At 43.9% G+C, this 22,298-nt stretch overlaps 2 long non-coding RNA genes across 2 annotated transcripts in view; one reads left to right on the top strand and one right to left on the bottom strand.

Moving 5' to 3' along the window:
* LOC309490589 overlaps nucleotides 1-14,068 on the bottom strand; it is a 232,142-nt gene extending 218,074 nt beyond the window's left edge. Inside the window, exon 1 of the long non-coding RNA XR_014202725.1 lies at nucleotides 13,537-14,068. This is a non-coding gene — a long non-coding RNA (uncharacterized lncRNA). The remainder of the gene's footprint in view (nucleotides 1-13,536) is intronic.
* LOC309490643 overlaps nucleotides 1-22,298 on the top strand; it is a 107,664-nt gene that overhangs the window by 69,902 nt on the left and 15,464 nt on the right. The gene's annotated exons all lie outside the window — the stretch shown is intronic.

Genomic DNA, 22,298 nt, shown 5'->3' with positions numbered 1-22,298 from the left:
GTGTGTATGTGAAGTTTCAGCTCAAAATACCCACCAGATCATTTTTTACAGCATGTTTAAATTGTCATTTTTTGGGGCTCAGAAAAATGCGCTGTTTTAGTGTGTGCCCTTTAAATGCAAATAAGCTGCTGCTGGACGACCCAGGGGGCGGAGCTTCATGAGCTCGCGCTCAGTCTCTCAGAACAATTTCATCTCACAGAATGATGATAATATCAGAAACTCTCAGTAACGGTGTTCATTTCGAGTCGGACAATAATGCCTACAGAGTCAGAGTGCTGTATAGAGATGAAACAGGTATAGTTTAGTAGTTTAATTACGGTTATTATAACGTATTTGTCATCTGCTTGTATGTATCCATTATTTATTAATAGCCTACAAGTCTGCTGTCTGAATGATGATCAAACATATACTGATGAGTTTAATAAAGTTTATTGTACATCACACAAAAGATGAAGCGTCAGTTTTACTTCAGAAAATCACCGTAAGAGCTGAGTAAACACAGTAAGTTATAAGAAGTGTGCAAGTACATAAACGAATTTCGGTAGAGTTGAGGGAGCATTCCTGTGGGCGGAGCTTAGTCAAAAAACGGTTCTAGTGACGTCATTAAAGCAGGATGTAGAGGGATGTAGTCCAAACGAGCCGTTCGATGTAGGCGACTTCTGTTAAATAAAATATCTCGCTTGGCATTGAACTTTGAGCTTTATAATTTTACAGATATTATTTATGCTCTAACAGCAACATTACACACTAACTAAAGTTTGAAACATGGGATCACGAAGAACGGGACCTTTAAAAATAGTAAAGTCCAAACTTTTAATATATATATTAGGGGTGCACGATATGGACAAAATGGGATATTGCGATATCGATAAGGAATATTGCGATATTAATTTCGATATTTTTAAACATGTACAATTACAAAAGTTATGGGAAAACACATCAAAATAGACTCATAACAAATAAAACAAGTTTTCTTACAACACAAGGTTTATTTCAGCTGACAGTCATATTGGACTGGTACAACATGAATAAATAAATAATAACCATGTCTATAGAACAGGACATGTTTTACTAGTTGTACTGTATAAAATAAAGAAAGAAATAAAGAGCATGTCTATAGAACAGGACATGTTTTACTGGTTCTCTTACGAGAGGTCTCTCGTACTGCGTAAGATATCTTACGCTAGGGGAAAATCCTTTTCCGCGAGATATTGAAGCCAAAAATTATCCTTAATTTTGTAATAATGCAAAACGCGTTGCAGCAGCAATGCAGACATAGGCGAGACAGCTCGCGCGCCTATTGGCTGCTCTGCGGCAACTGCAGCAGCCTATCGAGCGAGGCCTGGCGTGACGTCAGACCCAATCAGGGCACTTCGCGCCCGCTGCGTCACGTCCCGAAATGGGCGTGGTCTAGGCCTATAAATATCGCTCGCAGGCAGCTATTATCAGATTTTTCATCCTTCAAGCGAAGCACACGCATCGCTGGAGCTGGATTAGAAGCCGCGCCGTCTGACAGAGAGCACCTTCAGCGGGACGAGTCACTGAAGTCGCTGGCCGCGCCGCCTTCCTTGCCTTCCTGCTGCGCTTTCCGGCATTATATCCTTTCTCTGCTACTGTGTTTATGTATGTGTGTGTGCTCGCCGCCGCGACACACACTCCCATTGCACTAAAAGAGCTGGGCGTCTTTTTCAAGACGCCCCTTTTCCTGATCACGCAGCTCTCGCACTCGCTGACGGCGACTGCCCTCACTGCGAGTTAGGTACTGCCTATGGTGACTCTGAGGACTCACCTGGCATCCTTCTCCGAGACTGCTCCTCCGCCCCCCCCCCCCCCCCCCCAACCCGCAAAGCTTGCCGGTTCGCCCGCTTGCCTTGCCTGCTTGGGGGACGATACCTGTTCTCCCTCTGTTCGAGCCGCGCACACCGCGCCGCTCACAGAGGATGTCAGGAGCGGGCGGTCACGGGGCTAGCTTTCTCTCTCCCTCTGTTCAAGCCGCGCAAACTGCGCCGCTCACAAGGGAGGCTGGAAGCGGACGGTCGGGGTTAGTTTTTCTTTACGTTATAAGAAAGCTACCCTGCCTTCTGCGCCCCATTCATGCGTCACTCACCGGCGAAAGGAGAAAGATGTGTTTTTTAGTCCCTCCGAGGATGGACTGACCTTCAATTTCTCATACATATTCCCAGTTCCCTGATCATGCGACTGGAAATATCAATATTGCAGCAGGCGAGCCTGTTTTAATACAAGCGCGCCTGCAAGCATACGCCGAAGAAAGCATGTGACGCTCTTATATGCTCGTGCATCCGAAAACCTTTGCGTTCCCCCCTGTGGCTCAGTGGCGGAATCATTGGTTTTTCTCACGAGAGACCGGAGTTCGAATCCCGGTCTAGCGGCAGTTAAAATTATGCCCCCAATGCTTCGCTCTGTCAGTTCCCTGAAAAGCGACTGCAGACGTGCATTTTGCAGCCAACGAGCGCGTTGCACAACCCGCTCGCCTGCACCCAAACACCGTTTCTATGGTTTCCGTGCGTCACTGGCGAAAGGAGAAAAGAGCGTTTTCTGGTCCCCCCGCGGACGGACCGACCTCCTCTTTCTCGTACATTTCTCATTCCCCTCTGAAGTTCGGGCGACTGGAAATGTCAGTATTGCAGTGAGCAAGCCTGTTGTAATACACGCATGCCTGCAAACAAACGCCAGCACGTTGACGCTCTCTTATAATACTCGCGCTAACTGAGTTACAATGTGTCTCCCCCTGTGGCCCAGTGGCAGACTCTCAGGTTTTTGCACGCGAGAGACCCGCGTTCGATCCCCGGGTCTACCGGCAGATAAAATTATGCCGTCAATGCTCGCTCTGTCAGTTCCCTGAAAAGGCGACTGCAGATGTGTATTTTGCAGCCAACGAGCGCGTTGTACAACCCGCTCGCCTGCACCCAAACACCGTTTCTATGGTGTTCCGTGCGTCACTGGCGTAAGGAAAAAAAGGGAGTTTTTCTGGTCCCGCTGCGGACGGACCAACCTCCTTTTTCCTATACATTTCCCATTCCCCTCTGGAATTCAGGCGACTGGAAATGTCAATATTGCAGTGAACAAGCCTGTTGTAATGCACGCAGGCCTGCAATAAACGCCAGCATGTTGACGCTCTCTGTTTCTATGGCAACTTCTCGCTCGTTCAGTTCCAGTAAATGTGACTGTTCCAGTGTATCCTGCAGTAAACAAGTCGGTTCTGTCACCCGCTTGCCTGCACACAAACGCCGTTTTTACGGCTACCCAGATAAATCCCATAAGTATGTATTTTTCTGGTGTCCCGGCCACGGCCGATGGTGCTTTATGTGTAAGAAGAATGCCCACTGCCCAGTGCCCATCTCTACACACAAGCACAGCCCGTCACACAGGGCTCGCGCACATGAATCGGCTCAGACCGATTGCGCTTCAAACATGGTGAATGTGCCCACTAACACCACGTTATGCATGTCTCACGGTTTCTGTAAAAACGAAACCAACGTGCACTCGCTTCACGCAAGCGAACGATGCTTTCGGTGTGATAAATGTGCCCGCTGTCCCGCGCCCACATCCACACATAGACATGACAGTTCCCACGGGAACCGCCCAGCCCTCCCCCTCGCGGTTAACCACCGCAGAGGAGTCGAGCGCGGGCAATCTGCCCGCTGTCATCAGCGCGCCCCATGCCTCAAATGTCACGAGCGACACGCTTGTGTTACAGCACACCGAAGCTTCCCCATCGCTGAGCGAGCGGAGCGCGCTTCGTATTCGACCCCTAGCTATCCATGCAGACGCATGGGCAAAGCTACCCGGGGTTTTCGAAGTGGGTGCTGAACATTATAGAAAGAGGCTATTCGCTGCAGTTTCGCCGACGCCCTCGCCGCTATGTGGCGCGCGTCGAGACCACGGTAAAAACAGAAGTAGCACATCTACTTCGAGCCGAAGTGACGAAACTATTGAGCAAAGGGGCCATAGAACCTCTCTCTCAAGATCAGAGCGAGGGAGGGCTATACAGCAGATACTTCCTGGTACCGAAAAAAGACGGGGGTCTCAGACCCATACTAGATCTAAGGCAACTGAACAAAGTGCTTGTGAAGCGACAGTTCAGGATGCTCACGACCAGGCAAATCCTTGTGCAGATTCGCCAAGGAGATTGGTTTGTGTCAATAGATCTGAAAGACGCGTATTTTCAAATACAGATAGCGTCACGTCACAGGCGATATTTGAGATTCGCCTTCGAGGGCCAGGCATATCAGTACACAGTCCTGCCGTTCGGTTTGTCCCTAGCACCCCGTACATTTACGAAGTGCATGGATGCGGCGCTCGCACCCCTCAGAATGAGAGGCATGCGAGTGCTGAACTATTTGAACGATTGGCTGATTCTAGCGCAATCTCGCGCAGTGCTCATAGAACACACGACCATTTTACTCGATCACCTCGAGGATTTGGGTCTGAGTGTCAATTGGGCAAAGAGCTCCCTGTCACCCAGTCAGAAAATATCTTTCCTGGGCACAGAACTGAACTCACTATCCATGATAGCGCGACTATCACAACAGCGCGCGGTAGACATTCGACGCACAGCGAACTCTTTTCGCTGCGGCGCGTCTGTCCCGCTCAAGAAATTTCAGAAGATGCTAGGTCTCATGGCCTCAGCATCGTCAGTGCTCCAGCTGGGTCTGCTCCGCATGCGCCCGCTGCAGTTTTGGCTGAAAGCGCGAGTCCCACGCGAAGCGTGGGCACCCGGTTTGCTTCGCCTCAGGGTCAATCAGAAATGCGTTACAGCTCTGAAACCCTGGAAAGCGAACGACTGGTACCAATCAGGTGTAAGCCTGGGGACTTCCTCGAGGGTGAAAGTGGTGTCCACGGACGCGTCCACCTCGAGATGGGGAGCGCTGCTCGAGGGCAGACCGTTCTTCGGCCAGTGGTCAGAACGGGAGAAGCTCCTGCACATAAACTGCCTCGAAATGCTGGCAGTAGACAACGCGCTGACGCGTTTTTGTCCCCAAATAAATGGTCACCACGTCTTGGTCCGTTCGGACAACATGTCTGTGGTGTCCTACATAAATCGCCAGGGCGGCATCAGATCCGAGAAACTGTACAGGCTGGCAGAACGCCTCCTGGTATGGGCTCAGTGCAACCTGCGCTCGCTCAGAGCAGCGCACGTGCCAGGGATCTTGAATTTAGGACCGGACAGACTGTCCAGGAACAATGTTCCGGCAGGCGAATGGTCTCTACACCCACAGACAGTCCAACTGCTGTGGAAGAAATTCGGCAGAGCGGAAGTGGACCTGTTTGCGTCTCAAGAAAACGCTCATTGTCAAGAATTTTTCTCCAAGAGCAGGAGCGCGCTGGCCCATGTGTGGCCCCGCCGCCCGCTCTATGCTTTTCCCCCCGTCTCTCTCCTGCCTCAGGTGATAGAACGGATCAGGGAAGAAGGATGCTCAGTACTGCTGGTAGCACCGTTCTGGAAAAACCAACCTTGGTTCCCAGCCGTGATGCAGTTAGCAAGTACTGCCCCGTGGCCAGTACCAGTGAGGAGAGATCTCCTCTCACAGGCCCGCGGCTCGATCTGGCATCCTCACCCGGAACTATGGTCCCTTCATGTCTGGGCCATCAACGGGTACATGTTGGACTCCCTAAAGGAGTATTAAACACGATCACGCAGGCTAGAGCTCCGTCTACAAGACGACTCTATTCTTCGAAATGGTCAGTGTTTTCGGGCTGGTGCACAGCCCGTGGTGTGTCACCCACAAATTGTGATGTGACGGAGGTGCTTTCCTTCCTACAAGAGCTGTTGGATGGGGGCAGGGCCCCCTCCACGCTCAAAGTTTATGTGGCGGCTATAGCAGCGTTCTCAGAAACAACGCTTGGTCAGTCAATAGGAAGGAACGATTTAGTCATCCGCTTCCTTAAAGGAGCTAAGAGACTGAATCCTCCCAGACCTCCCTCAGTCCCCGTATGGGACCTTTCTACGGTTCTGGAAGCCATGAAAGGTGCGCCATTTGAGCCTTTACAGTCAATCGATTTGAAACACCTGTCTTTCAAAACGGTGTTTTTGCTGGCTCTCGCTTCGGTGAAGCGCATAGGGGATCTGCACGCGCTCTCTGTGAGCGTGGCGTGCATGGAGTTTGGGCCCAATGACTCAAAAGTTATACTCAAACCTAAGCACGGTTATGTTCCAAAATCCCTCAACACACCGTTTAGGGCGCAGATTATCTCTCTGTCAGCCCTACCGGTCCCTGATGAGGAAAGAGACGCGAGCCTCCTTTGCCCAGTCAGGGCATTACGAGCTTATGTGTCTCGCTCGTCTGTTTTCAGACAGACGGAACAGCTCTTTGTTTCGTTTAGCGGACGTTCTAAGGGACTAGCCGCGTCGAAACAGAGCCTATCCAGATGGATAGTTGATGCTATAGCGCTGGCATACGCCTCCAAGGGCATGCAGTGCCCTTTGGGTGTCAGAGCGCATTCCACAAGAGGCATGGCCTCTTCGTGGGCTTGGTCAAGTGGGATTGCCTTGCAAGATATTTGTATGGCGGCAGGCTGGGCCTCCCCGTCTACATTTATAAGGTTTTATAACCTAGAGGTTCCCGCCCTGCAGGCCAGGCTGCTGTCGGTCTAAACTACCAGTATTATCTGACCTGATGCGTTCAGCTCAGAATGCTGCGTTTACTGAGCACAGCTCAATTTTCGACAGTTTAAAGCTGGGCAAACTGTGTAAGACCCACATTTTTTCCCATCAGTTCAGGCCGTACCCCGCTCTGTCTGTATGATGAAATTTGCGTCCCTTCGACGCTACTTTATGTGGAAAAGTGAGGCTGCACCCCTCCTTCTTCCCGGACTCTCTGTGAGTTCACTGAGTGATTGTGCACTATATGTACCCCGGGCTTTCGCCCTTGGGTCTTTGGTGTCAGATCTCAGCATGCACGGCGTTTTACACTGGGTCCCCTAGCGTAAGATATCTTACGCAGTACGAGAGACCTCTCGTAAGAGAACGTACTCGGTTACTAACGTAACCTCGGTTTTCTCTAGAAGAGGGAACGAGTACTGCGTATCTTGCCGTGCATGCACACGCTCTGGTTGCTTCGATGATGAAAAACCAGATAATAGCTGCCTGCGAGCGATATTTATAGGCCTAGACCACGCCCATTTCGGCGGGACGTGACGCAGCGGGCGCGAAGTGCCCTGATTGGGTCTGACGTCACGCCAGGCCTCGCTCGATAGGCTGCTGCAGTTGCCGCAGAGCAGCCAATAGGCGCGCGAGCTGTCTCGCCTATGTCTGCATTGCTGCTGCAACGCGTTTTGCATTATTACAAAATTAAGGATAATTTTTGGCTTCAATATCTCGCGGAAAAGGATTTTCCCCTAGCGTAAGATATCTTACGCAGTACTCGTTCCCTCTTCTAGAGAGAACCGAGGTTACGTTAGTAACCGAGTACGTTTTATGTACACTACAGTATAAAAAAAACAATAAATAAAGAGCAAGTCTACAGAACAGGACATGTTAGAAACAATAAAAATAAATCTAAAAAATCAAGTAAAAAGAAAATGTCATGAGAAATAGGGACTGGGACTGTCCGATCCTGGGGCTCAGTGACGCTGTTCTGAAAGACCACAGAATAAAAACAAATTGAAATTATATGGAATTTTTGCATCCACACTGCTCATAATTTACTTTCAAAAACATATTTTTTCAAAAACATTTGCCTTTCTTGCTATTTCCTTCATCTCTGATTGTACCCTGGTTGTGAGAATTGGGACGCGCTCCTCACTGACATATTTGGTTTTGAATCTTGGATCCACAAAGGATGCCATGTCCAGCAGATCTTCTGTGGCCTGATCCCACTGGCATTCAGGTACTGGAGGACCTTTGATTTGATGGACTGTGTAAGCTCAGTGTCCTCTTCATCTCGAGTCAGAGCTTGAGTGTTCAGAAGATGGAGGACTGGCTTTACAGAAGATACGCTGATGTAGCTCTCCCCCAACAGTGCATCGGTGAAGTCCTGCAGGGGAGAAAGGGTCTTGTTGATGGCTTCAAGAACGTCAATGTCCTGCCATGTCGGTACCAAGTGCCAGTGGATCTTGTCGGTCGAGAGAACCAGAGCCACCGCCTTCTGCTGCTCCAGCACCCTTTCAGTCATGTGCTGCTTAGATCCCCATCTGGTTTGGCATTCTGTAACCAGTGCGTGCTCTGGAAGGTTGAGCTCCTTCTGTACCTCTGTCAAAGCTCTCCTCTTCTTCCAGCGGTGAGAAAAGTGGCCCACTATCTTTGTGCACAACTTTGTAGCCTTGTCAATGCGAGCATCATCTTTAATTGAGTTTTCTAAAGATAAAATGAAGTAAAGACAAAATCAAAAAGTTAATATATTACTTTTTCCTAAATAAACACTAAGTCATCACCAGTGGTGGAAGAAGTATTCGGATCCTTTACTTAAGTAAAAGTACTAATACCACACTGTAGAAATACTCTGTTACAAGTAAAAGTCCTGCAAAAGTATGTAAGTATCATCAGGTAAATGTATAAAGTATTAAAAGTAAAAGTACTCAATGCTGAAAAATCGTCACGTTTTAGAAAGTGTAAAGGATCCAAACTAGAGCCCGAAGCCATTTGCTTTGAGAATAATGGCTGGCTGATGAAGTTATTGGCTGGCTAGCCGGCTCAGCCAAAACCTAAATGGCTGCTGCAGCCGCCAAACTTTTCATAGCTGCAAATGGCTGAAGCTGCCACTTCATGTCTAACGTTACAGATGTCTATACTGATTTACTAGATCTCAATATTTCCAAGCAATGCATGGCTTACACTATATTTCTACAAAATGCAATACAATGTAATAAAGAAAACACCAGATTTTACTTTCACAACGTATGTACATATTTATTTTGTAGTCTGTATGCTACTAAACATTTTCAAATAGCGACGGCAGAGATCGCGGAGAAGTATGTTGATTAAGAACGCAAACTTTTGTTGAATTTAGGAAAAATCTACAGACGCGAACAGACAAAGTGTAGTAAAATAAAGACCTAAATGTGTATTTCGGACTTTTTGTCACCACAAGTCTGAAAGAAGACATGTTATTTAAGACAAATATCCAAAAATCTCAAAATTGACCAGTAAAAAAAAAAAAAACGATGTTTTTGCCTGCGGTGTCTAGCCTTAATATAAACACACACTGTTATCAGTATTATTTTGGACAAAGTTTTGCACATTTCACTTCAATGTACACTGAAGCATGCGTCGTGAATTAGCAATGTGGAAACGGTGGTTTGTTACTGCAGTAATATCACGTTCAGTGCTATAAATCTCTCCGTTCCAGAATATTTGGTTCATAACATCAATCTTTGATTCAGGTGTTTGTGCAACCGTGCCCTGAAGATTTAACAAAAGTCTGGGTAGGCCTAAGTTAAAAAAAAATAATAAGTAGGAATTAGGAAAGTATGTGAGAAGTGAGATCAAAATTACCTTGCTTGCTTCTTTCCGCCATTTCACCTCAGTGCGAGAAAAAAAATGCATCGCTTCTTCTGTACGGAAAACGAGCAATTTGAATTGGTCGTCAATTCACTGTGAGTCTGTGTATCGTAGCAACGAGCACAAGACTGTGCTGTTATGAATCCAGTGGGAAAATAGATCTCGTGTATTGTTTATATATTTCGTGTGTGTATGTCTCTATGTGATAGAATTATTATTTGATGCAAATAATTCTAGCCGGCTCAGCCAAACTTTATCAGATGGCGGCTCAATTTGGCTTACGAAATTATTGGCTGGCGGCGGCTGAAATTCTAAATGGCGCAAATGGCGGCGCCTGGCGGCGGCTTCGGGGTCTAATCCAAACAGTTGTGTGTTTAATGGTCTAATCATTTCAGCTGGACTTGTAGGCCATTATATGGCTGTGTAGTTACATTTATAATCAAACATTGTATTTTATAAACTGTTTTGTGTTTTGTGTGCAAAAATCTACATTTGAAAAGTAACTAAAGCAGTCAGATGAATGTTGTGGAGTCAAAAGTACAATATTTCTCTCTGAAATGTAGTGAAGTAGAAAGTGGCATGAAAAGAAAAGACTCAAGTAAAGTACAAGTACCTCAACATTTGTAAGTACAGTACTTGAGTAAGTATACTTGGTTACATTCCACCACTGGTCATCACACAAGGCATAATACATGTATTAGCACTTTGTATCTATTAAAACAAGTTATAGCATCAGATAGTGAAACAGAAATAAAGGTTTATTTCAATGGGTCTATCTTTACAGTTTTATTGAAATGTATCGTATAAAATAAATATATGATTGTGTCAGCTTCGAGATCTATACAATATCATGTCAGTATACACTAATAAAAATCCTATCCCTTATACATGTAATGAAAGTTACAAATAATATAATAATTACCAACAGCATTGTGCAACAGGAGCCCAGAGCATTGTAGCCTATGCCATTAGTTGAGTTCCACAGACGTCTTTATATTGCTCCCGTTGTCAGTCGTTATACTCACCTGATGCTCTGGACACAACCCCCATGAATCCAGGGCATCCCTTAGGCCAGGGGTGTCAAACTCAGTTCCTGGAGGGCCACAGCCCTGTAGAGTTTAGCTTCAACCCTAATTAAACACACCTGATCAGCTAATCAAGTCCTTCAGGCTTATTTGAAAACTGCAGGTGTGTGTTTGTTGAAGCAGGGTTGGAACAAAACTCTGTAGGGCTGTGGCCCTCCAGGAACTGAGTTTGACACCTGTGCCTTAGGCCAACGGAGATGTTTTGGCCTGTGTGGTCCTCGGGGAAGTAGGAAGTCTGAAGGCATTTGCTGGCGAGCTCGTACTCGGCGTGGTATAGTGCACAGTGAGACTTATGTACGGTTCTGTAGTGCGGCTGGACCACAGGTCGGTCGTGGATGAAACATATTCAATCTTTCCGACTCCAAACTCTGCCTGCACCGCCTTTCTGCACTGTTCATACAGTTGTGGGATAGCTACCTGTGAGAAATAGGTGCGGGATGGGATTTGGGACCGTTTGTCTAGTACATTCAGAAGCTTCTTGAAACCTTTCTTTTCCACTGTGTGGATGGCATCATATCTTTGGCCAAATAGTACGTGTGGTGAGCAGCACGAGGCCGAGGGCTGTGGAAGAGCGGCACGAGGCCGAGGGCCGTGAGAGAGCGGCACGAGGCCGGTGGTGTGATTACTGATGAGCGACTCCTGCGCGACGCACCGGTCTCGTATCTCTCACGGAGGAGCGGAAGCATAAAGGAGGAGCGACGAGAGTGAAGAGCGAGAGAGGACAGGCCTGAGTTGTTCCTGTTTTGTGTGGCCAGCAGTCGTCCGCGAAGGGCTGCTGGCTTATACTTTCGTTTTTGTATTGGTTTATTTATTAAAATATTTGAATGTTCGCCGGTTCCTGCCTCCTTCTTCCCATAACATCTGAACTTCGTTACAATACTGTAATAAAGTCAGTAAAATGAAAAGATCCTATTCTTATCATATAATGAATATTAATGTGAAAAAAATCATTCAAACTTTAAAGATAAAAGTTCATCATTTGTGTAATGCTCCTGTTGTTAGTGTTTTTAGTTCAGTGTGTTATGAATGACATGTATGTTTTCTGAATGTGAATTGTTGCCAGTGTTATGGAGGAATGAGCTTATTTTGAGACATATATGAAGTGTTTTGTTGGTCTGAATGAGATTAACTCTTTGGCCAAGATTCATGTTGGTAAGAAAACGAGTGAGAGGTGCTCTATATAATCAGTTAAAATCACCACGTTCTGTTGACACACACACATATACTCAAACCTCTGTACTCAGTAATAAAACGATCAAATCCTATCCATCCATTCATGAAACACTTCCTAGGACATTTATAACAGTCTTAACAATATATTACTGCATATTATGTACTTAATCAAACTTCTGAGAACTTTTATAGGCTTATTTAATTAACTGGCCTTTAATCTGTACAGGTGATAAAATCACGGAGAAAACATTTCTCATTGCTGTATTCTCTCTTTAATCCATCCAGTACCATCTACATGATAATAACCAACCCGATGGAACTGGATAATATTCTGAATGTTCTGATCCAATCTGACCTCTGACCTGTAATGCTGCCTGAATCATAATCATAATCATACACTGTGCTCATTGGCCAGAGGAGAACTGAGCGACTGAATCTGGTTTCTCCCAAGGGTTTTTCCTCTATTCTGTCACTGATGGAGTTTCTCTTCCTGTCACTGTCACCTTTTTCGCCTTTGTCTTGCTTAGTTGGGGACACTTAATAATAATTTAATAATAAATATATATATATGTATATTCACAGACTCATACATTTATTCACATTCATTAATACATTATGTAAGTAATGACGTGAAAGACTATTATTAGATTAAATATTTGTATTGCCTTATATGGTGTTTGTAACAATCTGAATTATTATTTGAAACAATCAAACATGTCGTCTGCAGATTGTCCACCTTTTGACCACGAGATGTTGTTAGTGTGCAGTGTGTTGAAAAGCTTGGAGTAATGAACCATTCTACGATACAGTTGAGGGAAAAGCCTCAGTGCTTCACAAAGCTTCATTTCTCCATCACTAGCACCTGCTCTTGCTGATCGGAGAATTTGCTTCAGTGAGAAATTGTGATTTGGGGTTATTAAACACATGAAGTTGCAGCAAAGTGAAAATCACAGTTGACAGCACTACTCTTCAGCACAATGGTAACCACAGAGTTCAATAGCAGAAACTCCTCTAAATGTCCAACCAGGAGCGGACTGAACATCTGGCAGACATGGCCTTTCTCCGCTGGGCTGATGTGCTTTTGGGCCGATACATCTCACACTTTTGTTTCATTTTTTTTTTTGTCTAAACGGCCCATAAAACTCGTACATCGGCGGCCCATTATTATAGTTGTGCTTAATTGTCGGCGCTGGGGTCTCTATGCTGGTGTAACGCATTTGTCAAAAAAAGTCTGTGTAGGATTTTTATAATTTTTTTTAGGACCGAAGCAGAGAAATTGTGTGAAAACAGAAACAGGCCCTTCAGTGATACAGTGTAAAACACATAAATTAACACTTAATACCTTAATTGACTCTCCTAATGCAGTCCCTTGCAAAGCATGCTGGGAACTCCAGGACCACGGCCCAGGGCTGCGTTTAGCATCATAAGCCTGAAGTAGATCGTAGAGCACACGGGGAAAGATGTTGGCAGTTTATGTTAATGTCTAATGTTCAGTTCTGTTGGACATTTAGAGTTGTTTCTGTTATTGAATGTTGTGGTTTGTGCTGAAGAGTAGCGCTTGTGCTCAGACTGTGGACTCTCAGTGTTTTATACTCACTGACATCTGACTTTATATAGTGATTCATTATATACAGTGTGCATAATGATGAACAACACTGTTAATCCAACTAAACTGAGATATTTTCAATAAACTCCATTAAGTTGTATAGATAATATTGTAGTGGCAAGTTTTACAGGGACAAGCAACATTTTCTCCACATTTTAGTCCAGTTTAGTAAGAGATATTATATTATATTATTATATTACATGTTTACTTACATCATAATAAATGAATAAAGTCTGTGAAAGGTTTGATATTGTGTAGTTTGTGATCCTCCATCAGCAGCTGCAGTTTCTCTCAGCTGTATCAGTGCAGTCACTGTGACGTCTGACTGACAGAGGTTTTTGTACGACTCTTTATCACTGTGTGAACACAGCTTTACTGTTCGGATAGTGGAAACTCTGACAGTAATAATCTCCTGTATCTTCAGTCTGGACTCCACTGATGGTCAGAGTAAAATCACTGCCAGATCCACTGCCACTGAATCTAGATGGAGTTCCAGTATTACGGGTTGTTGCATAATATATGAGGAGTTTAGGAGCTTCTCCAGGTTTCTGTGAGTACCAGTGTAAGTAATGACCATATGAACTATGATAATACACATTACTGCTGGTTTTACAGTTTATTCTGACTTCTTCTCCTGGTTGAACTGCTGTTATTGATGGACTCTGAGTTACAGTGATCTGTCCTCTACACTCTGGAAGAAAAAAGGAAAAAAATAATTAAAATATTAAAAATTTTAAAAGAACTAATAATCATTATAAAAGCTGTATTACACAAACCTTGAATTAACAGTGCAATGGTCCAGATGAAGATGTAGATTGTGTTCTTTGCTGTAGTTTAGTCTTGTGTGATGATGAAGATTGTGTTCTGCTCTCAGTCATGAAGTGTTAAACTCACAGCACTATAAACACTCTCAGAGCACTGAAGCATGTGCTGACAATGCAAAGAAGTGGGCAGGATTTACAACAGCTTGTGCTGAGAACAAACTAATATACACTAGAGTTACAGAATCATGACTTTATTTAGTATTTTTATTGTGACTCCTGAGACACTGAGGATGTGCAGATGAACGTCCATCTCTGTGTCCATATTCAGTCATGTGACCATCATCACTGCTACACTTCCACTAGATGAACCGCCATCACTAAAGTAAGATCATGAATCATGAGTCTGTTCAGAAAGTATCAGGACTGATTGTGAATCTCTAATCAGAGTTCATGATGTCACTCCATCTATCATGAAGCCTCATGTGTGTCTGAAATCATCAAATGGAGAAGAAACAGGCTGTTAAAGATGGAGACATATTAGAGCTTGTTCACGTTTCATGATCTTGTGTGGAGATTCATAACCAGTCCAGATACTTTTAGAACAGACCTTGAATATGAAAACATGCTTGACTGTGTAGAACATGCAAAATACCTTTTATATTTTCATTGTTGACACGTTCTATTGACTTTGGCTCTAATATTCAATAAACTCATTATTTGAAGAGATTTTCACTGAAGATTGAAGTCTGAAGCTGCAGGTTTTTCTGTGAATCATGATGATTGATCTGCATATGAAGAACAGAAGCATCATTATGAGAAACTCCACAACATCATCCATGATCAAAGAGGTCAAAGGTCACCTCAGAGGTCACAGCTCATCAAATATATTTCTTTAAACAGTGTTATATCAGAAAGCATTTAGTCAAATCTGAATGAGTGAGTGTTGAGAAGAGCTGAGGATCTTTCTGAGGAGATTTTCAGAAAGTGTTTTATAGTTGAAACAAGAACAACATTTATTATTAATAATGACTATGTAGATAATAACACTTTATATTTTTTTTTCATAAATTATTGTAACCAAAGTTAAAATGCATTATATTTACAAATTCCTTGTTACATCTAGAATTGGTTGTTTGTCATGAGTTTTAATGTATTATAATTTCTAAAGGTGTAACAATGAATAGATAATATTACAATGTATTCATTAGATCATACATGCATAGACTTTTATAATGCAATATGTATGAAGGCTTTTAATAAAGTGTTACTGATATTGTTGTATAATTATTTAATCTAAAACAATGATATTATTATTAGAATTGCATTATTTCTTTTAACAAAAAGGAATTCTAAACGTATTTCCACACTGTGGCTCACTCTGCTGTGAATGTGCAGTTGTGTTGTGTCCAACCACCTAGTCGATGTAAGACTGCTGAAATCTTAAATGCAGTTTTACAGGAGTTCAAGTCTGCACTGCGTGCAATGGCTCCTCGCAATATGGATCGCCCGTCCATAATGAAGGTGAATTTGCATGACCTGTCCCGCTTTAACATCCTTGCTGGGGACCAGGGCTTCTTGTTCAGGTTACTGCAAAAGTGCATTAACCAGATAAGTGAGGGGTTCAACGTCCAGCTGATATTGACACTGTCCAAGTTTGGACAGAAAGATGACGACCTGTTGGATTTGGGTGCATTGGTGGATCCTGAGTGTATTATGTGTGTGTCTGTGCACACTGCCTGTACGGTCCACTCAAAAGACCCAAGGATCCACGTATTTTGGTCTCAGTATGGTGTGCAGGAGGTGGTGGGGAATAGAGGGAGTTTGTTCTCAGCTCTCTCTATTAAGACCAGTGCTGGTCTCGTTCCACCTCCTTTGAGGCACTGGACATCTAATGAGACACAGCAAAGTCGCATTGAACGATTGTTCAAATTTTCAGACGCTGTGAATGCTGGTATGAGTGTGGTTGGGGCAGAGCTGGCCATGCTGTTACTGTGTGATTTATATGATCGCAATGACAGAATCCCCATTGTGGCCCTGCGAAACAGTATCTGCCCGGGGACACTAAAGGGGTCCATGTCTATCCAGGGTCTAAGTGAGACCCTGGAAGGCGAGGCCTCGTTTGTGTATCCCCACACATTCAGCAGGGCCAAGGATATGGTGTCTCAAGCAGGACATAATGTAAAGAGTTGCTTGATGACAGGATTGCGAGGACACTGCCTTCGCTATTTCCCACTTCTGGGAAATCCACGACATTAACGAAGAACCATCCGTGGAGGCTAGGACAGTGAGCCTGGTGGGAGACGTGTGTCTCGAATTGGAGAAAAGGGGACTTTGCTTCATTAGAAATACTGAGAAGTACATGCAGCATGGTATGCCCTGGGTGAAGGAGGTGCTTCTGAGGCTGCCAGAAGCTCTCCAGGGCCAGGACCTTATTGATGTGATGTGCTTCGTAAGCTGCATTGGGATCCTCCAGAATGGGGATTACATCAGTTTTGACAAACTGAGGGTCCTTCTGGAGGATCTTCCTCTGTCCCAAGCAAGGCTTAGGACATTACAGGTGCTGTCACAGTTTTTGTTGCCACGGGTGTATGGCATCAAACTCTGGTCCCTACATGAGACCATACCATATAAGGTACGCGTCTCAGCTACTCGTCCACCAAAAAAGAGTAGTGTGCCAGAGAGCACCGTGTCTGAGCCGGTGGCAGAGGAGGGTGCAGAGGATGACTTCAGGAGTCATGAGGAGAATGTGAGGAAGCTTCTTCCACGTGCTCTCCCAGTGAACTGCTCCATCCGCTGGAGTAGCATGGAGCTGGCATTGGTGAATGTGAATCCAGACATTAGCCACAAAGAGGCATATGCCGAATACATGTGCCAGTGCCAGTCCCGGAGCATTGCGTTCCGCACGTTCAATGCGTTCTGCAGGAAACGGAATGTTATGATGAAGTAGTCATCCATTTATTTTTCTATTTATGTTATATCTATAGGGTTAGTGTTAGTTTTAGATTAGTAATTATAATAGAATTAGTGTAAAGTATAGATGTTAGTTAGTAATTAGGGTTCATTTGTAGGTTTGGTGTTGGTTAGGGTTAGGCTAAGTATTTTTATATATAAGAGAGTGGTAACTTGTTTTTGTTTTTTTACAGTGATAGCTGTGTTGGGTGTTTTTTTTATGTAAGTTAGGGTTAGGTTTAATATAGTATAGCGTTAGGGGTTGTATTTTTTGTAAATAAATAACAGTAACCCAACCTCTGACATTACACAAATCAGTGTACTGTCAGTGCCGGTCCCAAGTCCGGATAAATGGGGAGGGCTGTTGTACCATTCTAAAGGGTTAGTTCTCAGCTTTCCAATAAGTGTACTCCCATGTCGGTGGTATGTTTGGTTCATTAGATATTGACACTCGAAATTGAAACCGGAAGTGGCCATATCTCCTAACTAGAAAGACAGAATGAATCATGGGAGGGGTTAAAAGAAAGGTCCGGATGATGCCTTTAAGATGAGACAATGGCCGTTTCTCAATATGCGTTCTTGTCTGTACTTGTGTTCTTGTGAACTTGTGAAACGTCATCATTCGCTGCCCAAGTACTGTCCCAATACACAAGTTTGCATTTTGGCAAGAACGGTTAAAAATCCCGGAAGTGTTCTTGACACGCCCATTTTACAGAGGATGCATCGGTTGGTAACTTGTGTGAACTTGACGGCAGAAATATCCCAGCATTCATTTCGGCGTTCGAGGAAGGAGTTATGTTTGGGTTATTTAAACCGTTTAAACCGTTATTTAAATCGCGTTATGTTTGGGTACTGCAGACGGCGTCTGTGCGGGGGTATTATTGCGCAATACCAGCAAGAACACATCGTCTCAAACTGTCAGAAGCGTTCTGTGTGCTCGTCACCTTGTGAGTTCATTCTTCCAAGAACAACTAGCAAGAGCGTTCTCCCCAAGAACACAAGTCCGTTCTTTGCATTCTTGGTTTTGAGAAACAGCCTATGTACATGTCATTCTGAGCTTTGGGGGCGGAGCTATGGGGCCTAATATATTTGTGTATCCAAAAACTATCTCGGTCTAGGAAGGTTGCAACGACTCGTGATTGGTGTCATTGGAAAGGTCTCTGAGAGTGCTTTCCGATGACACCTCGTTTGTGTCGCTGCGACCTTCCTAGACCGATCCAAAGAGTCTACTCTTATGGCTGTGGTATGTAGGGGTCCTGAGATATTGACACACAAAATTGACCCGGAATTGATCTTATAGCTCCGCCCAGGAAGCAGCCAGCGACATAAACTTGATACCATTCGAATGGGTTTCTTCTCACCTTTTCAAAGAGGCTACTCCCATGTGTGTGCTATGTAAGGTTTATGAAATATTGACACTCCAAATTTAAACCGGAAGTGTCTATATCTCCTAACTTGAAGGTCGCATGGAATCATGGGAGGGGTTAAAAGAAAGGTCCGGATGAGTTGCAGTTGTGTTGTGTGTGTGTGTGTGTGTGTGTGTGTGTGTGTGTGTGTGTGTGTGTGTGAATGTGTTGTGTTTGTCTCCTGCAGCTGGTCCCACAGTGAAGCCCTCAGTGTCTCTGCTGCCGCCCTCTTCTCTGCAGATCTCTGGAGACTCAGCCGCACTGCTCTGCCTGCTCAGCTCTTACTCTCCACAGGGGGCGCTGGTGAGCTGGACACTGGACGGGTCAGAGGTCACCGAGGGGGTTCTGACCAGCGCAGAGAGCCAGCAGGACGGCCGCTACAGCCGCAGTAGCGTCCTGACCCTCAGCAAAGCACGCTGGGAAGAGGGAGAGCTGTACGTCTGCAGAGTAACACATGATGGAGCTCCTCATGAGGTCTCGTTCCACAAGAGCTCTGAGTGCTGATGTTTCTCTCCTGAAGATGAGCCGTATCTGAGTGTCCTGTGTCAGGCAGGATTCACATGAGTCTAGTGCTGCAGCTGTAGTGATTTACAACTCAATACTGAAACTGAGTGTGTGTGTGTGTGTGTGTGTGTGTGTGTGTGTGTGTGTGTGTGTGTGTGTGTGTGTGTGTGTGTGTGTGTGTGTGTGTGTGTGATCTTTCAATCTGCTGTGTTTGCTGCAACATTCAATAAAGCTTCTCAACAAGTTCACTTTGTGTCTGACAACATCATTCAACTAACAGATGAAGATGCAGGTGCTTTTCAGAAGGTTGATGTAGCAGTAAATGTCAAATAAAGCTCTTGGGGTTTGAACATGGTCTCTGGAGACAGAGCTGCTCTATTCTGAGAGGATCACAATCACTCCACCCTGACAATGCAAATGGGGTTTTCAGTCTCACTCTCTGATTGGTTACATGATCTGGACTGGAACACTTTCACTTCTGCTTTAGTGAAGCAGCGCAGACAAACTGATCTTTATATTTATAGGAGATAAAAAAGTTTAGAATATAAAAATATCATAAAAAAGATCAAGATCAAGAATCAGTCGTTCTGACACTAATTGTTACATAATCATTACATTTATAGACAATGGTGTAAATATATATGGAAATGTTATGCAAATCATAACTAATATATGATCACAAATGAAGAATCAGTGTGTTGTTAATAAATGTTAATATCATAGTGTATTTGTTCATTGTTCATACATGTTTATATTAAAGTGTATTTGTTAATTTTATAATAAAAACTCTTGGTTGAATGTGTGTTTCACTGCCAGTTTCTGCCCAGCCGACTCTCAGCCAGATCTGTCTTACAGTGCCTGGGCCAGACCTGGGCCATATCAGTCAATAAGAGTCACTTTACAGGGTGTGGGCCACATCTGGGCCAGAGGAAGCTCTGTGTGTCCATGTTCAGTGTGTAGGGCCAGTTTTGGGCCGGGGACCCAGCCAGAAGTGGAGGTGGGCCAGGCAAAGTTTGCTCTCTGTCCTGCTGTTATCAACTCAAGAGTGAACCAACATCATGTTGCTCTAGTGATGGGAGAAACAAAGCTTTTAGAAACCATTGAACCGATTGATTTGCATAATGATTCACTGTATTGAAGCTCTGGAAACGCCACACGCTGGTCAGAACAGCGGAAACTCAGCATAAAAACACCTTTTACACACCAAATGCAAATGTTTTTATTTAAAGTCTAATCTATTTAATGCAATTACCAAATCATCTAATACCAGTAAATATGAAATGTCTTTATAATATGTGTTAGTTTATTAAATTGAAGGGCTTGTTTTGTTAGTTTTATGGAGAGCTTGGTAATCAGACCAATTAGACACTTTTAACTACAACTCCTTTTTTATTATAAAAATGTGTCAATAAACATTAATATTTAACAAACTGATCTGAGATCAGGTAAAATGAAATAGACAGTGGTTCATGGGTTGACAGAGATCATCGCCCCCTAGTGACGAACCAGTGACATTTGGAAACAGTAATGACATGAAGCCAGTGCTGCCAGATTTGGGCAGTTTTGAATGTGATTGTGCTGGTAAACATTGGTTTGGCGGTTTTCAAACACCTACATTTTATAGACTAACTGGTTAATAAACAAAACTCAAGTGTGCATGTAGTCCATAAAATCAGTCATCATGATGTGTAAATACACCGGCCCACTGCAGATCTGATTCAGCCAATCAGAGATCAGCAATCAGACGTGATCATTCATGACTGACGGGTTTTTAGTGAGATCATTTGTAGCTGTATATTCGAGTGATCAGTGTGTCAAAGTGGCATAAATATACAGTTGTATCTACAGTAAAGAGTGTGAGAGTGACCCAACTCTCTAAACGTGGATTACACCTGGTGGGACTCGAAGGCTCTTTATGAATATAACTGTAACTCTGAGAGCACAGTTGAATGACTTCATTGAAATGGAGTATGGGACTATGACTCCTGTCCATCATCATGTGCACACTGGCCTGATCAGGACATCTGCAACTTCTGAACCGTCCAGACTGAGCTCTACTCGTCCCGACCGCTGCTGGAAGAGGTGTCAATCATTCATCAAGCATCTTTTAGAGGAAATGTTCTCTTTTATAGAGATATTATCTTGCTAGAGAATATTCTCCTTTGGAAATAAAGGAAGTGTTGAAGTGCCCAGAGAAACTCTCTTGCTGACAGATAGGGAACTCAGTAATATTAAAGATCTGTCCTCTAGTGGTGAAGGATGGAAGTGCAATTAAAGCGATTGACTTTCCTACAGTTAGATTACATTGTAGTGGCAAGTTTTACAGGAACAAGATCCACTCACATTTTCTCCACATTTTAGTTCAGTTTTGTAAGAGATATGAGATTATGTGTTGACTTAGTAGATCATAATAAATAAATAAAGTGTGTGAAAGGTTTGATATTGTGTAAGTAGTTGATATGACGGACCACCTGTCAAAAAATGATTGATTGACAGGTGCCACGCCCCTTCCGGTGACAGGTCCCGCCCCTTCCGGTGTCCCGCCCCTTCCGGTGACAGGTGTCCCGCCCCTTTTGACTTTTGATTGACAGTTTGACAGCTAGTTTTGACTTTTGATTGACAGGTTGACAGTTAGTATGACTTTTGATCATGTTTTGACAGCTAGTTTTGACTTTTGATTGACAGTTTGACAGCTTTTGATCATGTTTTGACAGCTAGTTTTGACTTTTGATGTCTTTTGAAGTCTTTTGAAGGCTTTTGAAGCCTTTTGATATTGACAGAAAGTGTTATAACAATATGTCATGGTATCTGACAGCTAGTTTGATGCCTTTTGAACATGACAGTTAGTGTTTTTGAAGCCTTTTGATCGTTTGAAGACACTGTGATTAAATAATACGTCATGGCTATATGACAGCTAGTTTTAATTGTTTGAAGCCTTTTGAACATGACAGTTAGTGTGTGTTTTTGAAGTTGGTATCACACACACACGATCCTCCCTACATATTCCTGAGCGTATCCGGGCTGTACTGTGAAACTGATAAGGGGAAAACTGTGGAAGTTTATCTCACACACAAATGTTGAAAAACCATTCAGTTCTTTTAAAAGAATATAAAATAAAGATCTTACTAAAACCTCACTCAAAAAGTTTAAATAAAATGGAGTCAAAAAAAATAAAAAAAAATAAAAAAAAAATTGCAATAAGTCTCTAAAAGCACCGTCTGTGGGCCGCGCGCGCGTCTCTCTCTCTCTCTGTGTGTGTGTGTGTGTGTGTGTGTGTGTGTCACGGGATCCCCCCTGCCACCCTTTTGAGCTCTGACATCTGAAACGTGCTGTTCAGACACTGTGATTAAA

The sequence above is a fragment of the Leuciscus leuciscus genome (genome assembly GCF_965113295.1).
Source record: "Leuciscus leuciscus genome assembly, chromosome: 25".
Lineage (NCBI taxonomy): Eukaryota > Metazoa > Chordata > Actinopteri > Cypriniformes > Leuciscidae > Leuciscus > Leuciscus leuciscus.
The sequence above is the reverse complement of the archived record's forward strand: the minus strand, read 5'-3'. Positions and strand labels throughout refer to the sequence as shown.